This window comes from Halyomorpha halys, unplaced genomic scaffold (genome assembly GCF_000696795.3).
Source record: "Halyomorpha halys isolate HHAL.00 unplaced genomic scaffold, Hhal_1.1 Scaffold332.1, whole genome shotgun sequence".
Taxonomy (NCBI): Eukaryota; Metazoa; Arthropoda; class Insecta; order Hemiptera; family Pentatomidae; genus Halyomorpha; species Halyomorpha halys.
The window spans coordinates 849,469-876,268 of NW_027108633.1; the positions used below are offsets into that span (position 1 = coordinate 849,469).

Consider the following 26,800-nt stretch of genomic DNA (forward strand, 5'->3'; position numbering starts at 1 on the left):
AAAATTTTAATATTCAAATATTTAATTAGTGAACTATTAAATAGCAAATATTAAATTAACCCACTATTAAAATATTTGAATATTAAAGTCATAGTTGTGAAAGTGAAAAAGCCAATATATATAAATTAAATCTGTACCGCTACAATCCATAAAGTGTTTTGAGTGCTGTAATTGGAAAAACGGTCCAACGGTTGTGCAAGGAGGTGATATATTCAGAATCACACTCGATCGCCAGATTTTTAAGCAATTAAAGCTACCCTCTGAACCTTCCGGAGGGCTCCCAAACCTGAAGAGCTGACTCACGGCTACAGTGACACAGAAAATAATTATTTGCCACGGCAGAATTCGAACCCGTGTCCATCGAATTTATAGTACAATAAAATTATTGTTCCTTACCAATGAGTTACTCTGTCCCACATATGTATAAAATATAGATAGTCCGAGTGGTGGTTAACAAAGGTACAAATTAGTAGAAAAACTATTTAATGTTATCTAAGATTAAACGTTATAACGTTTCACCCCACTTTACAAGACTTCGTTAGAGCTGATCAACCTAAAATACCTCAATCTTCAATCGTATTTTAGGTTGATCAGCCCTGAGGCGTCCTACTTCGTTCTACAAAGTGGGACGAAACATTGTTAATATTAAATAGTTTTTTTCTAATTTGTACCTTTATTGACCGCCACTCTGACTATCTGCCAACAATCTACTTCATACGGTCAACTATCTTCTTCCAATATATCAAATCATTTTTAACAAAACTACTTGCGCATTATTAAATACCTTATTATTTGCTTTTCTCTCCCTCCCAACCTTCTGGATACACTTTTGTGCCACGGTTTTCTTCATAATGAAAGTGACAACTCTCTGTATACTATAATATTTGCCCTTATAAACGAGAGTGACATATTATTTCGCGGTAGGCGCCTGGGATGGCTGGAAATAGCCTGGAATGATCTCGTTTGGGCTAAACGCCTTCCAGGAACAGTGCCTGGCTCCGGTCCAGCTTTTCCAACACAGCCATATTCCATGCATGACTTAGTGCATATCCGGTAATCGATGGTAAATCCAATCACTATGAATAATTATTTTGCTTCATTTAATGACTTGTGTTATTAAATGGTCTTCATACAACATTTTAAAAATATACGAATCCCAAACAAACTTATTAACTTTTTAGTCAATCATGTTAACTTTGTAGTTTTCTAGCTAATAAAACCATTACTAATATAATAATATAAAGAAAAATATATCAAAGGGTAGTTTGTATAGCCATCATAAATAATCAAGCAACGAATTATTTGAACTCAAATTATAGAGAAAGTGAAAGTCGTTTGAAGCTTGAACGACTACAGATTTCATGTCTAATTTCAAACAATTTTTTTTTCTAATTTCTTGCAGATGTTGAAATATTTTGTGTGTATACGTTTCTTCCAAGTAATTCATCTTCACATACGAGTGGACTTCATTGGCCAAATATTGATATTGAGAAACGATGAACCGCTCTTACCTCTCATTGACTTTTTCAATTAGGAAAATAAAAAGATATTTATATCATTTTTTTGGGCAGTATTCAATCTTCTTACAAAAATGATTACTTGCAAGAGCACAAATAGCCTGAAGAGGTAACCGAAATTCTGCTTTTCATGGTGCATAGACGGACAACGTTTAGCTTCATAACCAGTCTCTTAGTGAACTATCGATTCGGTTGTTTCAACTCGGGCTCGAGAAGAGTGGCAAGAAGAAATTCACCGAGCTCTGTGGGATCAGCTAGCGCCCGAGGACATGTATTTCTTTTTTCGACCAGATCTTTCATGTACCAAACTTCCGGGTGGCTATTAGACACCCTGGACGACGACAACGCGATTTCCGATTAAGCAACATTCAAGCCTACTCTGTGTGAGTTACCTCCAGTAGGTAGTCTGACAGTAGAAGTGTGTCGTTCCGTCGTGAGTGGCCGCCTGTCCAAGTACTCACCACGCTCATTTTTGCTTAATATTAATTACTAATTAGAAGCCCCTTGACTCGGTCAGTTGCCTGGTCCCTATATATACACATAATCGTCCTGAGCCATATCTCTTCTTCTATACAGACTTCTTCTAAACCTCGGTCCGGTAGGAACAGGACAGTTCTCCAGATGTCGACAAAGACCACAGAGGGTTCCCTAAATTTAGAACTAGTTTCATTAAAAGTCGCCCTGACTGACGTCATTCTAATTATACAGAAGACTATATATAGCCGAGAACCCTCCGGAATAAGAAGCGATAACTAACAGAGATTGTTAATTACTGAAATTTATTAATATTGGCCTTGGGTGAGCCAAGTCTGGTCTGGGCGGGAGCCAACATCTTAGTCGAGATATGTAAGTGCTCCATTCCAGCCTCTTCCAGTCTTATTATAAAAAGTGACGTTTGTCTTTACTCAGGCTATTGTTTCGTTTTATTTTTTCTGGCTTAGTTGTGCGATTACTTTATTTGTTTTTGTTTTTTTACTAGAATTCGATTATAAACTAAAAAAAAAATAATTAGCAAAAAAAAAATCATTAAAAGAAATGAGTTTTGATTGCAGCAATGATTCTAAATATTTTTTCGAGGCGAAATCTCAATAAAAGAAAATAAACTAGTTATTTATTTATTTTTTTATTTTATTGTTATTGACCCAGTTTTATGATTTCAATAATCGGTCAAAACTACAACCAAGCTTTTTTTTTTTTTTATGTGATATTAAACACATCAAATTAGGTCCATAAAATACAAGGATGTAACTTTTGTAGACAGTGCACAGATATATTATTTTCAAAAATAGATAAACTGAACAAATCCCATTCTTAAACTGGAAAAGTTCATGTTTCGTGTTTTGTAAAAGTCTGAATTCAACTAACTAGCCATTTTTTATTTATTTATTTTTAATATGAATAGTCATGAATACTAATTAGTTTAAAAACGAAAAAAAATAGAGGAAAGTACTATGCTTACAAAAATATACACATGTAGGTTTTTTAATTCAAAAGAAATTTTCCAGATCAGGAAATGTATAAAATATATTATCGTTGCTTAAAACGTTTTTGATTCATAATTTTTACATAATATTGAATTGTAGTGCCTAAGTTGTAGTATTCATGCATATGTTATGTATCTCTGAAGATGAACTACATACTTTGTCTGAAACGATGGTAAATAATAATTATTAACGTTATACAGAAAGAAAAAAAAACTTGTTCCTTTCCCTGATTAGGTTTACTATTATTTCAGCGATCCCTGACAAATTATTATTTTCAAAAATCATTACGCAGTAGAAAATAAGAAAAACTTCCTTAAGCAATATTATATTCTTTCATTATTGTATACTATATTATAATAGTGTATTAAAATAAATCTGTACTGCTACAATCCATATGTCAGAGGTGTAGTACTTTGTAATTAAGTACTGTTACTAGACAAACGGTTGTGCAAGGAGGTGCTTTGGTTAGGATCCGACCTCAAGATTTTTCCTCTATTAAGGGTACCCACTTACTAAGGCTGGATGGACCCCAGAAAGCTCCTTAACTTACAGACATAATTCATAGTTATCTGTCACAGCTGGATTCGAATCTGGTTTCTTGGAGTTAGTATCACAGTGCCTTACCTTTGAGCTACCTCATTCCCTATAATAGCATAGTAAATAATTTAATAATATGGTATGGTGATAGCTATATGTGGTATGAACTATTTAATGTAATTTTTAATAAAGAAGTAATACTTTTTACTTTGTCGTTATAGATTTTATGATCATTTAAAACATATAAATTTATTCATTTTCAGGCCTATTAAAATAATAACTTTTGATAAGTTCATAGGTATAATTATATTCTGTAAATTCAGTATTGATTAACTGGCTGTTTCTGAGACTAATGCAGTTTTTTTATTTACAGGTTATCGTGAATATAGAAAAATTGAAGGGTGAGTAACAATTTTAATAATTTAATATCTATATTTAATTTTTAGCAAATTATAGATTTTTTCTGTAAATGTTTAACTTAATCTGAAACAAAACAAGAAGGCTGTGTCTGTTTTTTTTTTTTTAATTTTTGCGTTTGTATTTACAACTGTATAAAAATATATACAACAAATAAATTTGATGTTAGTTATACAATAACGCTGTACAGACAAGTGGAGAATCTTCCCATTAATAAAATTCAAATGACTAAAATTTTAAAATATAAACTAAGCTTAACTGTAAATAAGACCTAAAAACTGGTGTGATTCCTAATTTTGATAGTAACAAACCTTATTTTATTTTATGCTTTATTTTTGAAGATCTTAAGAAAATACTAATTTTTTGAAATATACCACTCTCTTACTCGCACCCGTAAAGAACAGTAAGAAAGACAATAGTTTGTTAAATTTTTTTTTCTTCGTTACTAGTGGCATTTCCGTATAAAATATTGATATAAAATGCGTATTGCACATTAATTTTTCAAAAAGGCCTAATGCACCAGTACTATGACATGTGCACTAACTGCAACAAAGATGCTATTTGTTATTTCCACGTTGGCTGTTATGAGTGCGTCAGTAACTCATATCTCTCGAGTTGCCGACCCCGTGCGAACTGTTTATAATGGACTAAAATAAGAAGTGCATTTAAATGTAAAACTTAATACGACATATTTTAAGGGAGCGTGATGCATTTTGTCGCAGTAAATCCCTAATAAATATATCTGGGAATGTGTACACGGAGCAGAGATATTGCAGTCATCTCAATAAATTCGTCCTTGCTGTAATGCATGTGAGTTGGTTCGAAGGAATCCCGGTTTTATTTATAATATTTTTCTTGTATCAATCATATAATATCGTATCAGTAGCAGATTGCTGATACCGACTGTTATTAAAAATTATATGGAATTAAAAATTGTTACATTAAGTAATAACTTCTTTAATCCTCTCTCTCTTTTTTGTTTTAATATAACAGTAACAATGCTTTATTTGCAAACTTTTTGTAATAAAATTATTATTTTACATGATTACGGACCCACCCTTACAATCAAATAATATTGGGTTACAAATAAATAAAATTATATTTAATCTATTAACTTTCCAAATTATTGAGTGATTACAGTAGGAAAAAATATATACATATATATCATTTTATACAATTTAATTTATTTTTCATATTCAGCTTTGAAACAATTTATATAAATTTTTAAAGAACACCAATGAGTCATGCTAAAAATAGCCTTGAATTTCAATTTACTTTTGTCTAAAATATTATTAAAATCTTAAGAAATTCTAGAAAGTAAAATGTTTTTGATGATTTAAAAAAAAAATTACCAGATGAACAATCCTTAGTATTTAAAATTCTAATATATTACTAGAGAAATGTATAATCAACTACTACATAATTCTATTCCTTTTGTTTTGTAAAGAAACTGATTGATTTCAAGTTGTGTTTTATTCAAGTCTTGTCGAAATATTGAAAAAACAAACAATACACGAATTACAGAAAAACGAAGCATTTTAAAAAGGTTTTGTAGTTCTGACTTTTTGATAAATTGTTTGGGTTCGAATTTCCGATCTCAAAAAAACGGAATTTATAAAATTATTCAACACCCATTATTTGAGTTCTACCTGGGCTCAAATTAGAACACATTTACACTCCTTAATAAAAAAATATTTACAAAATGTCGAAGCAAGTAATTAACAAAAAATTGAGCATTAATATAAAAAATAAACGAAAATTATTGGCGTATCTTAAATAAAATGAACTTACGGTTTTTTTATTTACACTAATATCACATCTAATAGATTTTTTTGTCCAAGCAAAACCTAACAACATATCGCTTCTTTGCTTGAATCGATGAATCGAAACCATACAAAAAAACAGTTATGACTTTATTTATAATTGGATGTATTCTAAAGATTGTACCATAGATCGCTGTTACTATTTTTACTGAGGTCTTCATACAAACTTTCCTTAAGCTACTAGTATCATTACAAATTAATCGAGGTACTGTCTATGGAATACTAGAAACAAAAAAAAAATACTGTCAGATGTGCTATTTTTCAAGCAAACGAGTGATAACAAAAAATCACAAATATCCGAGCTTTAACATTCATTTAAAAAAAAAATAAATAAATAAAAAAAAAAATAGCACGCGAGTGTCACCATAATGCCTAAAAGCTATTCTTCAGAGGACAAAGTGCAAAGTTGTAAATAAAATCGATTTGGAGTTTAACCTTGGAAATATAGTATAATAATTACTACTATAATATTACAATAATATATAATATAATATATACCACTAGCATAAAAATATCGACTTCTTTTAGCATAAATGATCTTTTAAGACTGAGTAACTGATTTAATATGGAAATATATTCAAAAGCGTATTGAATACGGTACCATTCATAATGGCTTTGAGTTATAAAAATCAATGTTTACTTACGACTCCTACTATAATCGTTAATATTTTATCTCTAACACTTAATAATTAATACCATCTCAAAACAACCTAATTTTGCCAAAACGACTAAACCAAACACAACAAAAATTTTACCAAAATTAAAAATCATAAATTGTGTGCTAAAATCAAGAGCAAATAAAACATTTGTATGAAGATTTAGATCATTGGTAAGTAGATTATTATGAAACTAACATCCCTTCAATTACGTTTTGGAGATATATTTTACACATTAATAATATTATCTAATATTAATTGATAGTAGTTTTCTTTTAAAAAATATATTGTTAGCAATACATAATTCATAATAATAAGCATTTATTTTTATATACCCACTCCTGTCCGCAAATTATTTCGTTATAAAATTTCTCTATTACAAAAAAAATTCCTTTATATTAAAAAAATTATTTAAATTAAATTTTTAACCTTTTTTTTAATTTTTTTTTTTTTTTTTTAAAGAACACTTAAACGAGAAATAATTTTATTAAAACGATTCAAAATTAGAAATGAGATAAAAAAATGTGTTTAATTAACTTTAAAAATTAGAAGGGAATATTAATTTGTTTCCTCTTTAGATTTTTGACCTATGCGACTTTGACTAACGCTACAAATTAAATCGTCTTTCAGATTTCAGAAACACGTGCAATTCCACTAACTCAGCTATTTTTAAATAAGCTTTTCTAATTAGAAGCATTCGAATTAACTTAATCTAAAATTACTCCGTGTGCAGCTGTAAATGAGAACATAAATCACGTGGAGGTCACAGCTAAATAAATAGCCATATATATATTTCACGGGCGATTAAGTGCCCGCTAAATTTGTACGGTCTGAATCAGGCAAATTAAACCGAAATAGATTTTTTTTTCTTCCTTTTGCTTTTTTTTTCGTCTTGGCTGACAGGAGCTAGCTGTAAAATCCGCGTAACCCCGGCAGGTCTCGAACCCATCAGGATGAAGAGGGAAAAAAAGAAAGAGAGACAAGAAATCCGGGGAACTATTTAAGAGGTCTTTTGGGTGAGTGACTGGACGAAGTGCCTCAGCGACGCGTTCTATTTAGCCTAGAGACCGGAGTCCGGACTCACACTTTTACGACCACTAAAACTCGGTTATTCTCAGCTATCCGATTAACGACCAAACGATATAATAAAATGGAAAAATTCGTTTTTTTTTTTTGTTATATAGTTAGATGAGTGTGTTTCCCCACATCGACACGGCTTTTGATGGCGGATGTTAGAAAATAGTGCCAGAGCCGATGCCAAGTCATTTTTATATCCGCGATGAAGGACAATAAAGGTCTTCGGGAATGGATCGAGTGTGGTCTTGAATGATTATTGTTATGACTCAATTATATTATCTCTTTATTATTAAACAATAGCTCGATAGTACATCGATCAGCGAAGCATAACTTTTCACTATCATTCATTGTTCCTTCATTATGCCATTCATCTTCAGTGCCCCTAATTTTTTTAATAATAATATATTGCAAATATGTATTTGAAAATTATATGAAATAACCAAAAGTCATTTTATAGTAGCTATTTAAACGTTTATTTAGTTTATCCATTTTTTGCTCACTTAGAAGAGAATAGTCAGCCATTTTATATCTTATCTTTCTTAAAGTATAAATGAAAGAAAACCCTGATAGGTTAGACGGCCAATTTTCATTTTTTTCTTTTTCTTTTTTTAAAGATGAGCATAGCTTATAAGTACCTGAAATGCCTGCGATGTTTTTTTAAATTCGTTGTAAACATTTGGAACTCAATACTGCTGTAATTTGAGGCTATCATCATCGAATAAAAGAACCATTAAAACCACATATAGGTACATTTTTTTTTTTAATTATTTACTTACTGATACTTTTTTAATTGATCTGAAATTACTATTGTATTGGAAGAATGTAAGAAAGTAATGAAAGACTTACTAATATAAATGTGTTTTTTTTAACCAAATTAAAATCCCAATTTCGAGTTCAAAATTATCTGCAGTCAAATGTTTTGAAGTAATGCCTCATAATGAGATAATTAGAGCTAAGATTAGTTTCGTTATAAACAGGTCCAATTCGAACAACTTTAAGATTAAACTTACCTTTTGATTAGAGAAGAAGCAATTTGATCATAAAAGTTTGAGTTATTTTATTCAAAAGAAATAAAAATACCAGAAAACCTATTATTATATTTCAATTAAATATTGGAAGCACCAATCAGAATGTTTACTTCTTATCTTGGTCTGACACTCTTAGCAACATGAAACGTCTGACGTCATTGGAGCGGTGTTATATCCTTAAAAGCTAAGTATCCCACCTCGAAGCTATTTCGAACATTTTTACTGAGATTTCGATTTTACTAAGCAAACATTAGAACTCATCGAACTACAATGCAGCCTGCACTGCACCAGAAATAAAGTTCAGGATGCAATTCGTTACCTCTTGCATTTATATTTGTTTATAAAATACTAATTTTAGTGACTATAAAATATGACTCAAGACAATAAGAAAAACTTTTTATCTTGAGGATAAAAAGATGATAAAAATAATTACCATCCAACTCCCAAACTATACATCCTTTATCTTCCGTGCTTGGTAGCCTCTACTTCTTCATTAATAATTTTTACCCGTAATTTGTATCCTTTTTATCTTTTTTTGGTGGTATTTAGCAGATTGTACTGTAAAACAGCTGTGATTAAAATAAAGTAAAAAGTAAAATAAAATAATAATTATTTAAAAAAATAAATTAAATAATTAATAATAATAGTAAAAATGAATCAAAGGACTTTGAAGTGAGTCATAAAGATGCAAATTTACATTTAGTGAATTAATATAATAATGAGAATAGAACAAGATGATACAGAATATGATAAAATTAAGGATCCAATAATGTTTTAATAAATAATATATATTACTAAGCACACGTAAATTGCTAATTATAATCGTAATATAATGAATAATTATGTGGAGTTAAGAAAAAAATACATGCAGATATGGTCATTTGGTGAATCAACATCAGTTATAGAGAATCATAGTAAGAATGTATCCAGGTTAATATTTCTTTTTTAGTCTTCTTTGTGATTGATTTATGGTGCGTTCACCAAATTTATTGTTATAGGGTCCTTCGATAAATTTAATTTATTTTCTAAATAAATTATTTTCCGTAAATTTTAAGATAATTCTGTAAAAGTAAAATAGTTTAGGTGATAATACAGATAAAGTGAATAATCCGGTGGTATTTTAAAGCGTTTTATTGATTTAATTGATTTTATTTATTCACTTTTTAACGAGTTCCACCCAAACCGCTAAAATTAATAGGTAATTAACATAAAATAACTCAGTTAAAATTAAATGAATTTCCGTCATGAAGAAGAAGAGGATAATATTAAAACAACAAAATTAATTTTGGCAATTAAGAGGGGAAAAAAAGAAAGAAAAACTGCTGTACCTTTTTAAGCCAGGGTTAATAAGACAAGTCTTAATTTAGGGCACCACTGACGGCTCTTGGGAGAGCCTTCAAGGAAAAAAGTCATCAGTTAAAGTAATCAGAGATTTAATTGGTCTTGGAATTACCGCCGGTCTTCTTCAAACAGTCATTAAGGATAAGATAATATTTGCACTTCTGCACCGCCTTCTTTCTCGGATTTCCAAATAATAGATGTTTTTATGGGTCCTGTACCCTCTTTTGGAAGATATTAATATCGTTTATTAAGTGGAAACTTGAATCTACTTTCTTTCCCAGTTTTTGAATCTTGCCCTCAATCATTTCCATCGTCGATAATTAAATAAAAATGAAAAATTTCAATCTACCTTAAGGGGGTGCTGGTGATAAACGTTTCTCCTCTAAAAGATAAACATAATTTAAATTTTTGGAGTAACTTATTTATTTAAAACAAAACAGTATTTAAATTTTTTTTTTATTTTTATAATTCGAATTAGATATGTAGTATATTTTAATTGAAGAACCCTCTCCCTAAAAAAGATTGAGATGAAGTTCCACAAAGGAATAAATCCACGCTATTGGAAGAAGAAAAATTATAAATCCGAAAATTTAGGGTTCAAATCCATCTTGAATTTGGGTTGAATATCTGGGCACATTTTCCTACTTTTTCAGTTGTTTCTTGAACGTTGTTGACCGTGATTTAGATTCCATGTAAAACAGTAAAATTTTTATCTTCATACGCCTATATTCATGCAAAAGACTCGGAAGTAAAATCAAACTTAATGTGATAAAGAGTTTTTCTTTTCTGCTTTGTCTAAAAAATAATTCTTAATACCCTTTTGCTACTCAGTGGGAGTATTCTCAATTTTCTCATTGTTCAATCCCAGTTTTGAGTAAATTATGTTACCTATAAGTTGTCAGCAATTTTGTCTTGATTATACTCGATCACACAGAACTTAATAGAGACCATATAATGTAAATATTTGTATGTCCTTTGTGACGCCTACGCTAAATAAAGTACTAAATCTGGAACATAGATTTTATATACTTTTTTTCATAAATATTTCCTAAAGTAAATAAATAAATATTCTGTATTATGTTTAATATAGATTCAAAGATCTTTGTTTGAATTATGTCCTCTGGAAATACAGAATCTGATAGCTGACAGGGCAGTGGTTAAGGTCTAAGAGCGCTTGGTTCGATTCCCTCCTAGATCGGTCAATACTTATTTCGCGACGTCCCTGAGAAATGATTCCTGATATTCCCACTTTACATTTATAAATGATTCCGCAGATAAAATTTTGTAAAAAGTTGCTTAAATTCTGCTTAAAGACTGCTAAACTTAATTTAAGCCACTTTAAACGTTGGCTTAAATTCAGTTTGGATGTATTCAACCTAATGATGGGTTTTAGTTTGTCTGCCTAAATTTTATTCTCAGATTTTTTTTTAACTGCACTGGGGTTTTTGGAAATTGTTGGGTAATTTTGAAAAGCGAAATGTGTTCAGAAATATAGTGAAACTGAAATAAAAATAACTGGATATTATTTAAAAAAAATTTTAAAATTTATATCGACTTCCTAAAATAAGTGTACATAATGAGAATGAAGATAGTATCCAATGATTTCAGTATTACTTTATTTCTAAACATATTTCGCTTTTACCCAACAATTTCCAAAAACCTCAGTTATGTTAAAAAAAATAAGAAGAAAATTTGGGTAGACTAACTAAAACTCGTCATTAGATTGAATAAATCCAAACTTAATTTAAGCCACATTACTTTCTTTTTTTTATCACAGTTAGATTAAAATTAGCTATAGATGAAACTAATAGCTAAAATTGTTTTGACCATCTCTGGTATTGATTTATTTTAGCGCTTTCTCTAAAGGAATTAAAAATCTATAACAAACACGTAAACTTCGCAGTTTTTAAATTCAAAACGTTCTACGGTCATCAAACACTTTACACAGTAAACAGTGACTTGTAATTTTTTTTTTTTGCACTCATGACGGTTTTGTATATAATTTTTTATATAACTAAGTTTATCTTAATAACTAATTTCAAAAACAAATATCCAAGAACGAAAATTCTTCCATGGCTAATGATATAAATAAAAAAATATTAGAATATCTTGACATTTGAAATTTCCTCCAGGCTGTTTCTTATTTGATGGAAATGTTTAAAGACGGATTTATAAGATTGAGCCCTGGACTGGAGTTAAAAAAAAAAACTTTAATTCCCCAATTAAGATTTCGGCTCTTCTTTACAGCTAATTGAAATTCGTTAATTGGTCAAAGCCGAGGAAATAAGGTCCAATAGAGATGAGCCTGCATTATAAAACCGGACTCGAAGCTAACTTATGTTTGTACTCCAATCTTTTTTTCCTTGTACCAACATTCCAACTCGGCAAATTAACACTCTTCAAAGGCAACCTACTAAAACGGGTTCGAGAATTATTGAAAAACTGGTCTTGTCGCGACTCGGACGTGTCAAAACACAGGATTTTAGACCTTTCTTCTATGCCTCCTCTTATGTTCGGGTGCTTTAAAAAAACTCGGATACTTTCCTTTAGGCTTAGCAAAAAAAAATCTTATTACTATCCTATATGCTATTTCTTCAGTCCGCGAAGCAAATAAGAATTATTATTGTTCAATAACTTATTAGTAAAATTCAAATATGCACATTAATACCAATATCATTTGGCCGTATATTTTTTTATTGGACCTTGATTTTAAACAAGGAAATTCGATTTCTGCACAGCTCGAGTCCACAGTTACAATAGTTATAAAATGTGACATATAAATATGTCAAACATCAATGAAATACATTACTTAGTATGTTCATAAGATATTTATTTTATGAATGACGTAATAATATATTGTTTTATTTTTTTATTTTCCATACCAAACAAATTCTAGTCTTGAGTTTAGTATTAAATTAAATCGGTACAGCTACAACCCATGAAGGATTAAGGGTTCAGTACTTAATGTACTGTTACTAGGCCAACAGTTGTGCAAGGAGGTGATTTGATCAGAATCACGTTCGACGACCAAATTTTTACCCAATTAAAGGTACCCACTTTATGAGGCTGTGTGAAGGGTTCTCGAACCTACAGGGCTGAGCCACGGCTACAGTGAAACAGAAAATAATTATCTGCCATAACTGGATTCGAATCTGGGTCCTTGGAGTTTGTAGCACAATGCCTTACCATTGAGCTACAAGTCTAGTTTAACTTTATCAAATCATATCCACCATTTTCGTTTTACCTTGCGAAAAATTATTTTTCTTGTCACCCATGTTTCAAATATAGTTTTATTTTTTTTCAGCTTTATTCAAAAATAAAATATATACAATTTATTATTAAAACTTGAAATATAATTAATGTTTTTTCACGTGTGTATATATTATTATTATTATCCAATTTAGTTTATATTTATTTTTCTTTTGTATTTTAATGATTATTATTGATTAACTTTTCTATTTTTATTTAATATGTATATGTAGTATGATTGTGTACTTGCGTACCTAATAACTATTGCCCTTGTGTGTGGCAAATTGTTTCAAGCAGATTCAATGAAAGTTCAATAAAAAAAAATCCTTCTATATTTAAAAGCGTTTGACAGTTGTTATATATGGAAAATTAGAAAACTAATTTATCATAATATAATTTTTTAGATACCGGTTACATCACTTGAAAAATAGTTTTCATGGATTGGGAACGATGCTAGATAAACACTATAAATTAAAATAATTATTAAACGTTCTGGATTTAGATAACACTAGGATAAAGGATAAAATATTTTTCTTATGGAATTATGACTATTGACCTTAATGGTTTATTGATAATGAAAATGGAAGCTTAGAGATACATAGATTATCTATTAAATTTTAATCAATTTTCTATTTATTATTATAGAAATAGGGAAAAACAATCGATAAAGGCGCCTATAATCCCGAGAAGACATCTACAAAACATTAGCCCGAATTCATGGCCACCAGTTGAGAGGTCCGTTGAATTTGGAACTGTTCCAAAATAATTAAAACCGCTAAAACTTTTCAGAGTGACTCTCGCTACCTGGAATCCTGTCTCTTATAAATAGCGTGGCGCCACAAATATTGTCTTTCGGTTTGTTATTTAGACCTAATTTACAATAGTACTATAGTTTGTATATGTACATAAACAATATATAGCTCTATGTAAAGATTGATTATTAGAGTGTTATAGAAAAAAAATATTATCGTAAGAGGACGTGATAGCTGTAGACGTGGCGATAGTGTTTGAATCAAAACGTTACAGGTTCAATTCTTACCTGGGTCAGTGAATATTTGTTTTTACGGCGGCCTCGAGAAATGAATCTTGGCATTTTGTCTTTGGGATTGCATAGGTTCTAAATGGATAACTTGAGCCATAAAAAAAAAAAAAAAAATAATCATATACACCCCTCGTCAGAAGTCCGATAAAATCTTTATACCATTTTTAAAAATTAAATATGTTTATAGTAATCCTCTTGCAATTAGTCACGTATTAATCGTACATATAAATCAAGGTTGTGTAACCCTAGTTTAACGAGGGTAAAACCGTTGGGTATCGCTAGTTTTAAAATATAATTGCATAAATTATTTTTTCTTTAATTCATCCGTTGTCCTTTTGCTTTGTGCTAAAGGGGACCTGATCTATTCGCTCGTGGTGGCCATGATCTATAAAATCTTGAAATACCAAAGGTTATCTTCCCTTGGAATCTGCTGTTTCCGCAACAGTCTTCCTCTCTCTGGTCAGCAACACTTGAGAGTATCTCACCTCTTGATATCCGTCGATGAATATAGAAGTGCAATAAAGATGAAAATCTAGATATCGAAAAGATTCTTGTCTTTCTTGATTTCTTGATACTATCAATTTATGATACAGAATTTTCAAAAACGCCTTGTTTTCCCATTTTCTGATAGAAGCCTATAACTTAGTCCTAAATGTCGGCACACGATAAAAATAAATTTATCTTTTCTGTGGCCTTATGCCTCCAACCAACTTCAGCTATGTGGAATAGTCCCAATTTTAGCCAATGTGTCTTGGTATTCCAGGATTTAATGTGAGTCACATAAATGTCCCACTTTGAATATATAGTAAAACCTCGATTATGCATCCCTTGCTTTACTATCTTTACCTTTTAACCTTTAGCTGGTGGATTGGGATCCACCAAACCCTTGGTCTTTATAAAACGTCTATAAATCGGTAAGCAGTTGAGGCTGCTTACTAGTTTCCTAGTTTTCACATTACATTTCCTACATTCACATTAGGCACGTATTTTGTAATCAGTTATAATCCGGCACTAATCCAATATAGATATAAACTTTACCATTAAGCGTCCCCATTTTATTTAAATATTATTCATATTATTCCTGAGTATATATAATGTCGTATTAAACATGCCCACTCCCCATAACTCCACATTTTTTAAATTCAATTTTATTTTCGAAGTACCATGGAAGACGTATTCAGAGCATAACTCTTTTGAGATTATTATAAGTTTAGTAATAGAGATTATTATCTTGATTTCATTTCCGACCCCGTTAAATTTTCAATTTCCAATTAACTGCGCAGCACTGTCAAAGATAAAAAATCCTATTTATATGTTCAAATTAAACTAACAATATAACTAACTACAAAGTAAGCAATTAATTATAAATAATTATTATTGAATTGATAGTAATTACTAATTAAGAAGTTTATTACAATTACAAATTAAGCTATTGATTATAATTACTAGTCGAGTAATTAATTATTCTTACTAAAAATGTAATTTTTCAACTTATCTAACCCATGATTTCTTTTACAAAATTATTTATTATGTATTTAGAGAACCAGAAAAACATCAAAGATTTAAACAATGTTTAGTAAGTAGCTATTCAGAGACCTTTTCGAATTCTTTTAATATTATATAATGATCAGAGTTTTTAAAACTTTACTTTTATGTATAACACGCCTTATTATAATCAAAATCCTAATTAATTAAGAAAATTACAATGCATCTGTTCAGGTCTGATGTGTTTCATTCTAAAAATTAAATTACTTTTAACTTTAACGAGAGAACACTGCTAGAACACATGAACATTTAGGGGTTTAGAACTTTGTAAGGATGTACTTTACTGTATTTTGAACAACGGTTGTGCAAGGTCAATTTTTTACTAGGCTGAGGCCCACTCAGGAAGGCTCCCGAATCCAAAGGGTTGACTCACGACTATGATAACAAAATACATAATTACCTGCCACAGACTGATTCGAATTCGGGTCCGGCGTTTGGTAGTAGAGCTTGTAATCAGTTATAATCCGGCACTAATCCAATATAGATATAAACTTTACCATTAAGCGTCCCCATTTTATTTAAATATTATTCATATTATTCCTGTGTATATATAATGTCGTATTATTTTTTATTACATTAATTACTCACTGATATTTCAGATTCAAATGAAACTGAATAGATCATTAAAAAAATACCATTAACAATACTTGCTATCAAAAATTAGACATAGTTTTTCTAGGAATATTTTCTCCAAAAAATCATATTTCTACCTAATGGAATCGAACAATGGCATTTAATGAATACATAAATTTATAGATTACATTAACAAGTTACAACGCGAGAGAGATAAATTATATTCAATTCTCGTAAAAAGTCACTCACTTCCTAAATAACGTGTTACATAAATAGCATGACAAAATGAATGTGTTGAACTGATTTAATGACTTGAAAAAAATGATTTAGCTATTTATATATCAATTCGTGGACATTAATCAAAATGATATAATTTGTACATTTGACTAAACAGTCTGCTTAATAAATCAATATGAATTAATGCCGTGTATTCTAGGCGCGGTGCCATAGGCTTGTTGGAGAAGAGAATTCTACATTCAAAGCTATCATAAAATTTTTAAATTTCGAAAAATAAAATTTTTATTGATGAATATAGGCTGATTCATTAGTTTTAATTATATCCCTATATTTGTTTATTTTTAAAAATATAACAGTAATGTTCTAAAAAAAAAATGTAACCGCATATTATAATGAAATGAGGATATGAACGACATTGTGAGAGTAGCTTTGATGTTTGGGTTTCATGCACAGAGTACGGTTGAAAAGATCAGTTATTTTACCGTAATTTTTTTATTACATAAATGAAAACTAGGTACATTAATAAATTTCTAGTCAAAATTTATGAGTCTGGCAAGACTCATAAATCATTTTTCATTTGTAGTATTGAGTATAATTTTAAGTAAATAAATTTTCTAAAATATGAGGCCTAGTAGATCTGTTTACGTTCAGTAGTTCCTGAGATACAATTTAAAAAAAACAAAAAACATTTCATAAAAAATGTCCTGAAAATATATAAAATAGTATAAATAAAATTATCTGATATTTTAGTATTTTTATCAATCAATTTGCTGTATTTTATTCACTTGTCTTTGTCTTCCTTTTTCGTCGTTTCGTGATTAATTAAGTACAGAAGAAAAATTGCAACACTTTATACGGTATAATATTTATAACGATTGAAGAAATAAAAGACATCATCTCATAATTAAGAGCTAATAATGAAAGTACTAATAATATAATAATAATAATAATAAAAAACACGATGATGCAACTTCTAGAAAGCGACGAAAGAAAAAGAAATTAACAACGAATTAAACATTAACAAGTTAGATGAAGCAATCAGTTGACAATATAATCCTCAGAAAGGTACTATAAAAATGTCGATGCCCGGAACATCATATACAGACTTACAATCTTACTGGCTTGAGAAAACCAATGGATAAACTGAAATCAAGTTAGAAAATAAAATAATCCAATTTCTTTTTTTAAAATTTTTTAGTGCAAACCGATTTTGTTCCAAATTAATCCGAAGACAGAGGATACCAACATGTAGGAAACATCTGGTTAGGTATGCAAATCTCACAACATTCACTTAATCTACTTACGTCGCCATGTTTGTGTATATTGGTGGGTTCGTGTTGAACTTAACAATACTTAGGTAATTTTAGAGAAAAAAAATTATGAAGAACAGGGGAGACGATAATTTTGAACAAAAGAATTTTATTTTTGTGTTGTTATAAAAATTCGTATTTTAGTGGTTCTTAAAGTAGGAATAACTAATTAAAATATTGTTCCTGCCAAGAATAAAGTAGATTACACAACTGATAAGGAAGCAGTAATGCAATCAGCAAAGATCGGGCGGTCTCGGATTATCTCGTTTCAATATGATTTTTTTAATTTTCCTTTAGTAACTTAAAAATTTCTTTAATATTTTGTAATTATCTATTTATTATAAGTGCTAGCAATGAGAAATGATTACTTCTTTCAAATAAAGAAAATAAAAGGTACTTTAAAGGATATCTGGTATTAAAAGTCACTTAATTTCTCACTAATTCACTTGTGTATAATCAAAATCGTTAGAGCCGGTTGTCTGAAAATCGTAAAAAAAATTGAAAAATGGAATCTATAAAGGAGCAATGTAACATCTAAGGCATAATCTGCCTTGATAATATAATTTCAGTCGTGTACGACTTTTCGCTTTTGAGCTAGATTGGCCACGTGCACACAAACATAAAACATTTCGCCAGACTTGATTATTTGGACCTAGGGGACGTATTGTTAATTTTTTTTCAAAAACTCGAATTCGTAATTTTGTACGTTCACAATACTTTATATATATAAATGTCCACACATAATCAATTAAAAAATGTAACTCCACCCTCACCTAATCCATACACGATAGTGAACTATGGAGTTCACTTTAAATCATATAAATAGTTGCTGACATGCGGAATTCGCCTGATAGATACCTCAGTAATGACTAGTGGGATGTGTTTTATTGGCGCATGCCTCTGGAATTTCGCTATTAATAGGAACCATTATGCTCACCTCAAGCGTCATGAAATATTGCCACCGGATTCGAATGGATTGGAATACTTTCACAGATGTCATGTCTAAGTGAGAAATAAAATAAAAAACAAAAACAGGAATAAAATTCGAATGCCTCCCAAGCCTATAAAGTGGCCTTTACATAAATCATCTGGAAGAGAATCTATTGCGATAGATAGTAGAGGAACAGCTAAAAAGAAAAACCCCACCATCCTTCAACAAAATTAATGTTTCTCTGTTATAAAACACGTTTTAATAATGATTAAGGAGTAAGGACCCTGTCCCCACCCACACGCCTCCTTACACAACGCCCGAAATTTCTCCTCGTTCCATGTGTGTGGCATATGGAAAGCGATTCGGGATATTTCCGTCGGTGATTAGGACGTAAAATTCTCCCAAACAGTGGTTTTAACACGCTCTATGTTTTATTTTATTCTGGAATAAGACCAAGGAATACAATAAATATGAGGTACATGAGGCCCGGCGGGCATTTACATAAAATTAGCATCGCCGAGGATGAGATTGTCCTGTAGTCCTCCAGTTTTTTTTTTCTGGATCTGCTTTTTTGGAACGTCAAATTCTAATTTGTAGTTTCCTGCTGAGCGCGTTAAAGACGCTCTTGGGTTAATGGCAACTGCCCCGAGGCTCTTAATAACGTTCGATTTACTGCATCGATTTGTGCCCTGTCCGATATCGATAGCTTTACAACGATTTCTCGCCTCGTTTACATAACCCTAAAATAAGCTTTATTATTTTTGAGTAAGGAAATTAATCGGAATACATAATTTTTTTATTTATATTAAAAAAGCTACAGTTTATTCTTATTATACATTTAATGATTACTTACCGGTGATTCATAAACAACGGAAAATATTTTTATGTCCTTCAGTAAAACCGTTTTGGAGAATCACTTATTAATAATCTATATTTCTTTAGAAGTCCAACGTTTCGGCCAATTGGGCTATCCTCAAGGACGTACAATTTTACAATAAATACAAATTTAGAACTACATAAATTTTAAAAACTTAATAAAGGCTCCATTATTACAAAATGTGTTACAATTATTGTAATTTATTGCAAATTATCACGAATATTGTGATGAAGATGATAATATTGTCGTGATTGTCCAATTCCATCCTCAAGGACAATCTTAAATACAAATTTAGAACCACATAAATTTTAAAAAACTTTATAAATGCTATTCTCCTAGTTCAATCATTTCACTCCAAAATTACCTCATTTTGTCAATTCTTCACATTAAAGTAAATCACACAGTCAAAACTGTGATTAAAAGTTTTATTCTAATGTGAAGAATTTACAAAATAGTGTCATTTTGGATTGAAATTATTGACTTGGGCAGCATAGCCTGTATAATGTTTTTTTAAAATTCATGTGGTTCTAAATTTGTATTTAAGATTGTCCTCGAGATAGGCCGAACTAGCCGAAACGTTGGACTTATAAAGAAAGAAGTTGTATACTTTATTATAAAGAACTAATAGATTTTGAGTTAAGTTTCAAATAATTTTTTAAATAGTAATAGGATGAAAAAACATATATAAATGCTGTGTCATGTTTCAAGATTCCGTTTTATGAAATGCCTGAAAAATAATGACGTTGCATTCACAACAAGAGTATAAAAAGGCGCATAACCTTCAATGTTAAAGGTATCGAAATACTTTCTTATCTTTTAATGTTAATGACAATAAATGAAGTATAATCAAGTAATTTCATTTGCAAACTACAAGTTTTTGTCGGGCAGCAGGTGCAGCTGAAACGATATAGTTAGTAATAAGCATTAACAAATGGAGCACATTGTGGAAGTAGAGATCTACAGCCTTATTCATATTGAATACCTTGCATACATCCTTACTCGTTCAAGCAATTTTAATGCATATATGTACTATTTTATACCATTTCTGTTGTACTTAAAAATATTTAAAAAAAGGAGGATTTTAGTAACTACCTGTTTTATAGTCTTGATCTCCTTCTACAAAGTATACTTATTTCTGTAACAGTAAAAAAGATCTTGTCTCTAAAGGCCACACGCACTAAAAAACAAAAACTTATGTAAAGATATCAAAAAAGTTCGCATAATCAGGAAATTAAATCAAATTCCTAGTTCCGTGGCCGACCGTCTTAGTGGACGTTTCGAATTGGTCATACCTACCATATCAGATATAGTGTTTACATATCTGACGCCTTGGGCATAACTCATGACGTATGGGCACCATCTGTTCCGGCGATAACAAGACAAAAACGACCTACGATAGCCCAATATGAAATTGATGAATGCCTGTCATGATAAGGTACACCCACTGCTAGGAGCTCTTCGGGCGCCATATCTTAACCAGTTGGGGTCTTCTATTATTAGCTTGTTTTCATTTCACACCTATATATATATTTTATTATTAAAACTACATTTATTTCTTTATTCAACAGCAATAACAAAATATTAAACAAAACATATTGTGATGTTAATTCTAGAGGGTAGTCCTGGAAGAAATGTAAGTAGTAATTAGGAATGCTTTATCAAAAAAATAGTTTAGTACCACCAACTTCACCTTTTTATCTCAATCCGTTTTCGACATATTATGTTTTTAGGAGGACTTCCAAGAAGTTTGCCTCTATAAAAATCCAAATTTCTCTACTGTTACAAATTGTATAATAGAAATTTGTAGGAAAATATCGTTCGGCGATCATATCATACCAAACAATTAATTTTTTTTTCTGCTACAATACTGGGTTGAATATCGAACTTTGCTTTTTTCGAATTACAATCTTGAGAATTTCCGAAAAGTTTCTTCATTTAATCGATTTAATTGTTTGTTTTTTAAGATTTAAATTTTATATTTTTATTTTTAAGGAGTGAAGGTGGCTGTAACAATACGGTAATTTTAAAACGAAGTGGAAGATAATACTAATTGCCCATTCAGTTATTCGTACGTCGTAACGTCGAAGTTTGGGTGTATTTTTCTTTGGAAACCATTTTATAAATAATAGCTCGACAACAGATTGGTACAGGAAGGTTTGAGGAACTGAATTCATTTCTTTTGTAAACTATAACAATAATTGTCTTCTGAACTTTTTGTTTATGCCCTGGCCTGGTCATTTCTGGCATGGAGGGGTTATCTTATAGGTAACGAACCTATTCTAACCATACTGGGGGGGTCGAGTTTCCGTTTCGTGGGACCACCATGGAATTAAAGTCAAATGGTCCAGGTCAAAAAGTCGAGTCCGAATTGCGCTGCTGTAGACCTGAGGTTTCAAAGGTGACACCTCAACTAACTCAGCAACTACTGCCTTAACTTTAAACATTCCATTCTATATTTAATATAGGTTTAAACATGCTATTCTGACCATGTAAAAGAAATAAAAGCATGTTTTTTCTAATAAGTTATCATGATTAAGAGGAGGATAAAGTCGAATCGACACTCCTGAACTGGATAAAAATATTCCAGAATTAATGTCCTTCCCGTTAGGTCCTGGATTCCTAAAGAAATCCCAAAGTACAATTAAATATATAAAGATATAGCGCGTGCGTGGGCGGTGATAGCCGAATAGGTCACCGGCTTGGGCCGACCGGTTTTTGGCGTCCTTTCTAATATCGTTCTCCTTTCTTGTCTCGTCTTTTTCTTATTTCCTTCGCCTTTCATGAGGGCATTTACAGCTCCTCGCCAGTTTAATCAAGAACGTTTAGATTATGTAAATAGATTCTTTTATAGATATACTTAAAAAAACATTTCGAGGTATTCGATGAGATTCTTGACCATGATTTCCTTTCCAATTTTTTTAACGCTTCGTTCACTTTTTAAAGCAATTCATAAACAAAATGTCTATGAAAAGTGATCCACAAATATAAATATATAAGCATAAAAAATAAATAAAAGAAATTTTATCATAGAACTTAGTAATAAACTCATATTTCACGTATTAATTTAAAACTAGAAAATTGCCTTTCGTAATGATTATTTGTTGGACCAATCTTCACCCAATGTCTGTCCCATTTCACTACCTTTACGAATATATAAAAATTCAAGTATTCCATAAAATAATTATTCATATTACACAAAAATAATTCAGATGCAATTGCCATTAAATAAATTCTAAGTACAAGAAAACCTATCTAGGAGACCATAATGTCCAATCTCGTTGGGGTAAGGGTTCCAGAAGACTGCATTAGTATACTTTGGGTTCGAAACTCGACTAAAAAAAAAATAATTACTAAATAACACTTACTATTTTAAATAAGAATTAAAACCAATTAAAAATTAAAACCAATCAATAGTCGACTAGTTAGTTTTACACAAAGCTAAGACCCGCAAATTAAATCATAAGTGATCAATACATAAACTTTCATTCATAAACGTATTTTTTTTTTTTTAAAATAAAAAAGGGATAAAAGGCAAAAAAGCATAATTATTTTTATTATTTTTTTTTTAGTTTTTATTGTTACTAATAACTAAATTAAATATATCAATAGAAAATCCGAAGTATTTTACCACACACAGAAACATATACATATATTTTGTGTGTTTGTGATGAAAGTGGGATTTTCTGTCCATGTTATACAAAAAATAACTAGTAATACACAGAATAATATATCTGGTCTTGATATAATTAAAGATAGATAAAACGATTAGTAACCTTTCTTTATATACGAGAACTTTCTAATAGTAAAAAGTTGTTTTTTTTTAATGTAAACAGTGTTGATATTAAGGCATAGAATTTAAGAAAATTCAGTACTAACCAGATGACCTGTATAAAAATAAATATAATGAGTATATTTATAAACTACAGAGAAGCAAAGGAAGCAATACAACAATATTGTAAGTTGTATTATTGAATTTTAAATTAGAAGTCTATTTAAAATCTGTAAAAGTAATTCCATGCAATTTGTTTTTATATGAAAACCTTGAAGAATAAATTGCACTTGAACATCAAATTTAAAACCATATTTGACCATGTTTAGGGCAATTGGCCCACATTTAGCAACCAAACCTGCAGAATATGAGCTTATGGTATATTATTGTTCCTTGAATGTTATTGCCTGTTATGGAGAATAGATACAATCCGAGCCCACAGAAGTTTGTAATATCTCTGTTTTAGTAAATGATCAAATAAAATATAAAAATAAAATAAAATTTAATGATGTTAGGTGAAGTTGTAAAAAAAAAGTTACAGTTTCATTTGTGATCCTTTTTATTTAACACTAAATAAAAGAGCATTTTACTTTAAATCAATCAATTTAGTTTTTTTTTCTATTTATTATTTTGTTATCAATTAATTTATATATCTCTGTTAACAGATGTGAATGTGCTTTTAGATCTACATTACCTATGTCTGCCTTTATATGATAGAATGTAATACTACAAAATAAAGAGGGGAGGGGAACAAATTAAATCAATTTTTCTCATTTCTGTTACCAGGTTTCTTTCTCCTGAATGTGGTCCAATAATATGTCTTGGATAAAATATCGAGTCTATGAATAAACATATTATCATTTATTTTTATATTATTTCTTTTACCTTTAATATATAGGTATTAATCAATTTCCTAAGTGAACTATTTTAATCCAGAGACGATTACGCAGTAAATCGTCCGCTGACAAGCCTTAATCAATATGATGTCCCGGGGGGATTATTAAGCTGGATGGCCAACAATTAGGTAAAAGAATCGAAAGAGGCCATCATTCTCTTGAAGCGGCATAATAATTACAAACGAAAGGTCGTTCGGGTGCAGCGTGTCATCGCTGGTTTTATCGGGGCTGCATATATCAACAAGTAGTCAGGATATTGTTGTGAATGAATAATGTCCTCAATCTGCAATATATATATATGCATAAAGATGAGTAAGAATTAATTTGGATAGCTTTTAAAATAGCATTATTAAATTTTAGGAACTTTAAACAGTATTTTTATAATTAATTTAAAATTAATTATTATTCAATTATTGTTAGAAAATATAGAATTTAGCTTTTGTTATTATTATTTGTACAATACTATAAAGTTAACCTATATCAGATATTAAATGAAGAAGTTATTATGTTTTATACCTAAGTATGTATGTATGGATTACTTGAATTATTTATTTTCAGTTCATAGGTTTGTGTAAAAAAGTTAGATCAAAATATGGTATTTTAATATTAAGTTTAAATATTGATTAAATAATCTACTAACACCAACTGAGCCAGACTCTATGTATCTACTCATTGCCCTTTCTGAGACGATGAAGAGATCTTCGAAAGCATATAAATAGTATTGTAGGTTGTTAGTATAATATGCTCATTTTAAAGGATTTAAAAATTTATTTCTAACTATTTAATTATTTATTTCTAAATCTATAAACTAATGTTCAGTTTAAGGAAAGACATAGATTTTTGGAAAATTACGAAATTGGAGAATTAGAAATTATGTTGCACAAATAGTTTTTAACCCTTAATTCGAGAAGAGAAGTTTGATTCTTCTATCTGAAAAGATTTAATCTGTTATTTTATACCTTATTCCTTTTATTATTATTAACAAGGAACATTTAATAAAAAGAAAAAGGAAAGTTTCCAAATGTTATGGTTCTCAGCCAACAAAAAATAAATTAGAATTAATGTTTCAAAGACATTTTATTAATTAAGAACTTTAAAATAATATACTCTACAAACATTCTAAAACCTATTTCAATACCTCACTGAGGTTCTTCGCTAATTGTCCAGAATTAAAATAAAAACTCCAAAACAAATTAAGTTAAAATGTATATCCTAGGTTAAAACAAAACACTCTCTTTAACTGTGATATATCACAGTCTTTAAGTAATCAAATTAAATACATTTTATTTTGAACCCACTCTAAGTTCTTCAAAGTGAACTATCATATTTCATGTTATAAAGTATAGATAGTGGTCTGTATTTTGAGGGATTAGCATTAATTTTTTTTTATTATTTTAATTTTAAGTAAAACTATTCCGCTGACTCTTATACACTACAAGACTACAATAATATTTATTATAATTTTTTACATATACACCCAACAAAAAAAAATATATATACGTTTTTTAAGTAGAGTTTTGGCTCAGTGAGTTTGGCACAATATCTTAGTGCTACTAACTCCAAGGACCTAGGATATATCCGACTGTAACAGACAATTATTTATTCTGTTACTTTAGCAAATTACCTCCTTGCACAACCGTTGGCCTAGTAACAGTACTTTCTGAGAAAAAATTACACCCCTTCATGGGTTGTAGTGGTACAGATTTATTTTTATTTGTATGTACATAGCCCCAAAAGAAACCTCGACTTCATTATACGAAATTGAAACTATTTTAATGTAGAAGTTTTTTATCCCAACTGTCAAAGATTATTGACGTTCGTGTAAAAAAAAATGTTATTAATTTCTTGTCAATATAGAGGAGAGCTTTTTGTTCAGTAGTGTACTTATCATGTATAGCTGGTCAACTATACACTTTATAGCTTTATAGCTTAACCGTCTTTTAGATATTGGACAGCAGAATAATCTTGAACAATACGTAGGTAAGGAGATATACAGAATGAAAAGTATCATGAAATACACACCCTGTACTCGAGGAGATGGGAGCTTAGACGGAGACGATATATGCTTTGTGTATGCAGTAAGACAATGGGCCCTCTAAAAATATTTCAGCTGCTATTAAGGATTAATGGGGCACATATCATTGTGGCGTCTTTGTTTGCTACACTCGGGGCTCTGCCCTTCGTGGAGGACAGCTTTATCCAGTCTACTTTCTTTACTAGATCTTTTAATGGCTTGTACACCAGCTAAACAATAATTTTCAAAACAAACATGTTATTTTAATGTTTATAAAATCATTTCACAATATGTTAGTAAGATACAAATTTATTAAAAATAACTTTATTTTCTGTTTTTATAAATTACTAACTTACAACCTTTCTGTAATTAGCCGAAAGTTGTTGTTGTTGTTTGTTGCTTAAAGGCGTAAAACCCTCTGGTCATCAACGCCTATGGCATGATAAAAGTAAAAAAAAAATATAAATAAATAAATAA

The 26,800-nt window shown here is 30.0% G+C and overlaps 1 protein-coding gene across 2 annotated transcripts in view; it reads left to right on the plus strand.

Annotated features, from left to right (window-relative positions):
• zfh2 (Zn finger homeodomain 2) overlaps nucleotides 1-26,800 on the plus strand; it is a 561,880-nt gene that overhangs the window by 201,807 nt on the left and 333,273 nt on the right. For both annotated transcript variants that reach the window (XM_067046937.1, XM_067046938.1), the window contains one exon: nucleotides 3,912-3,939. The gene's annotated coding sequence lies outside the window, so the exon portion shown is untranslated. The remainder of the gene's footprint in view (nucleotides 1-3,911; nucleotides 3,940-26,800) is intronic.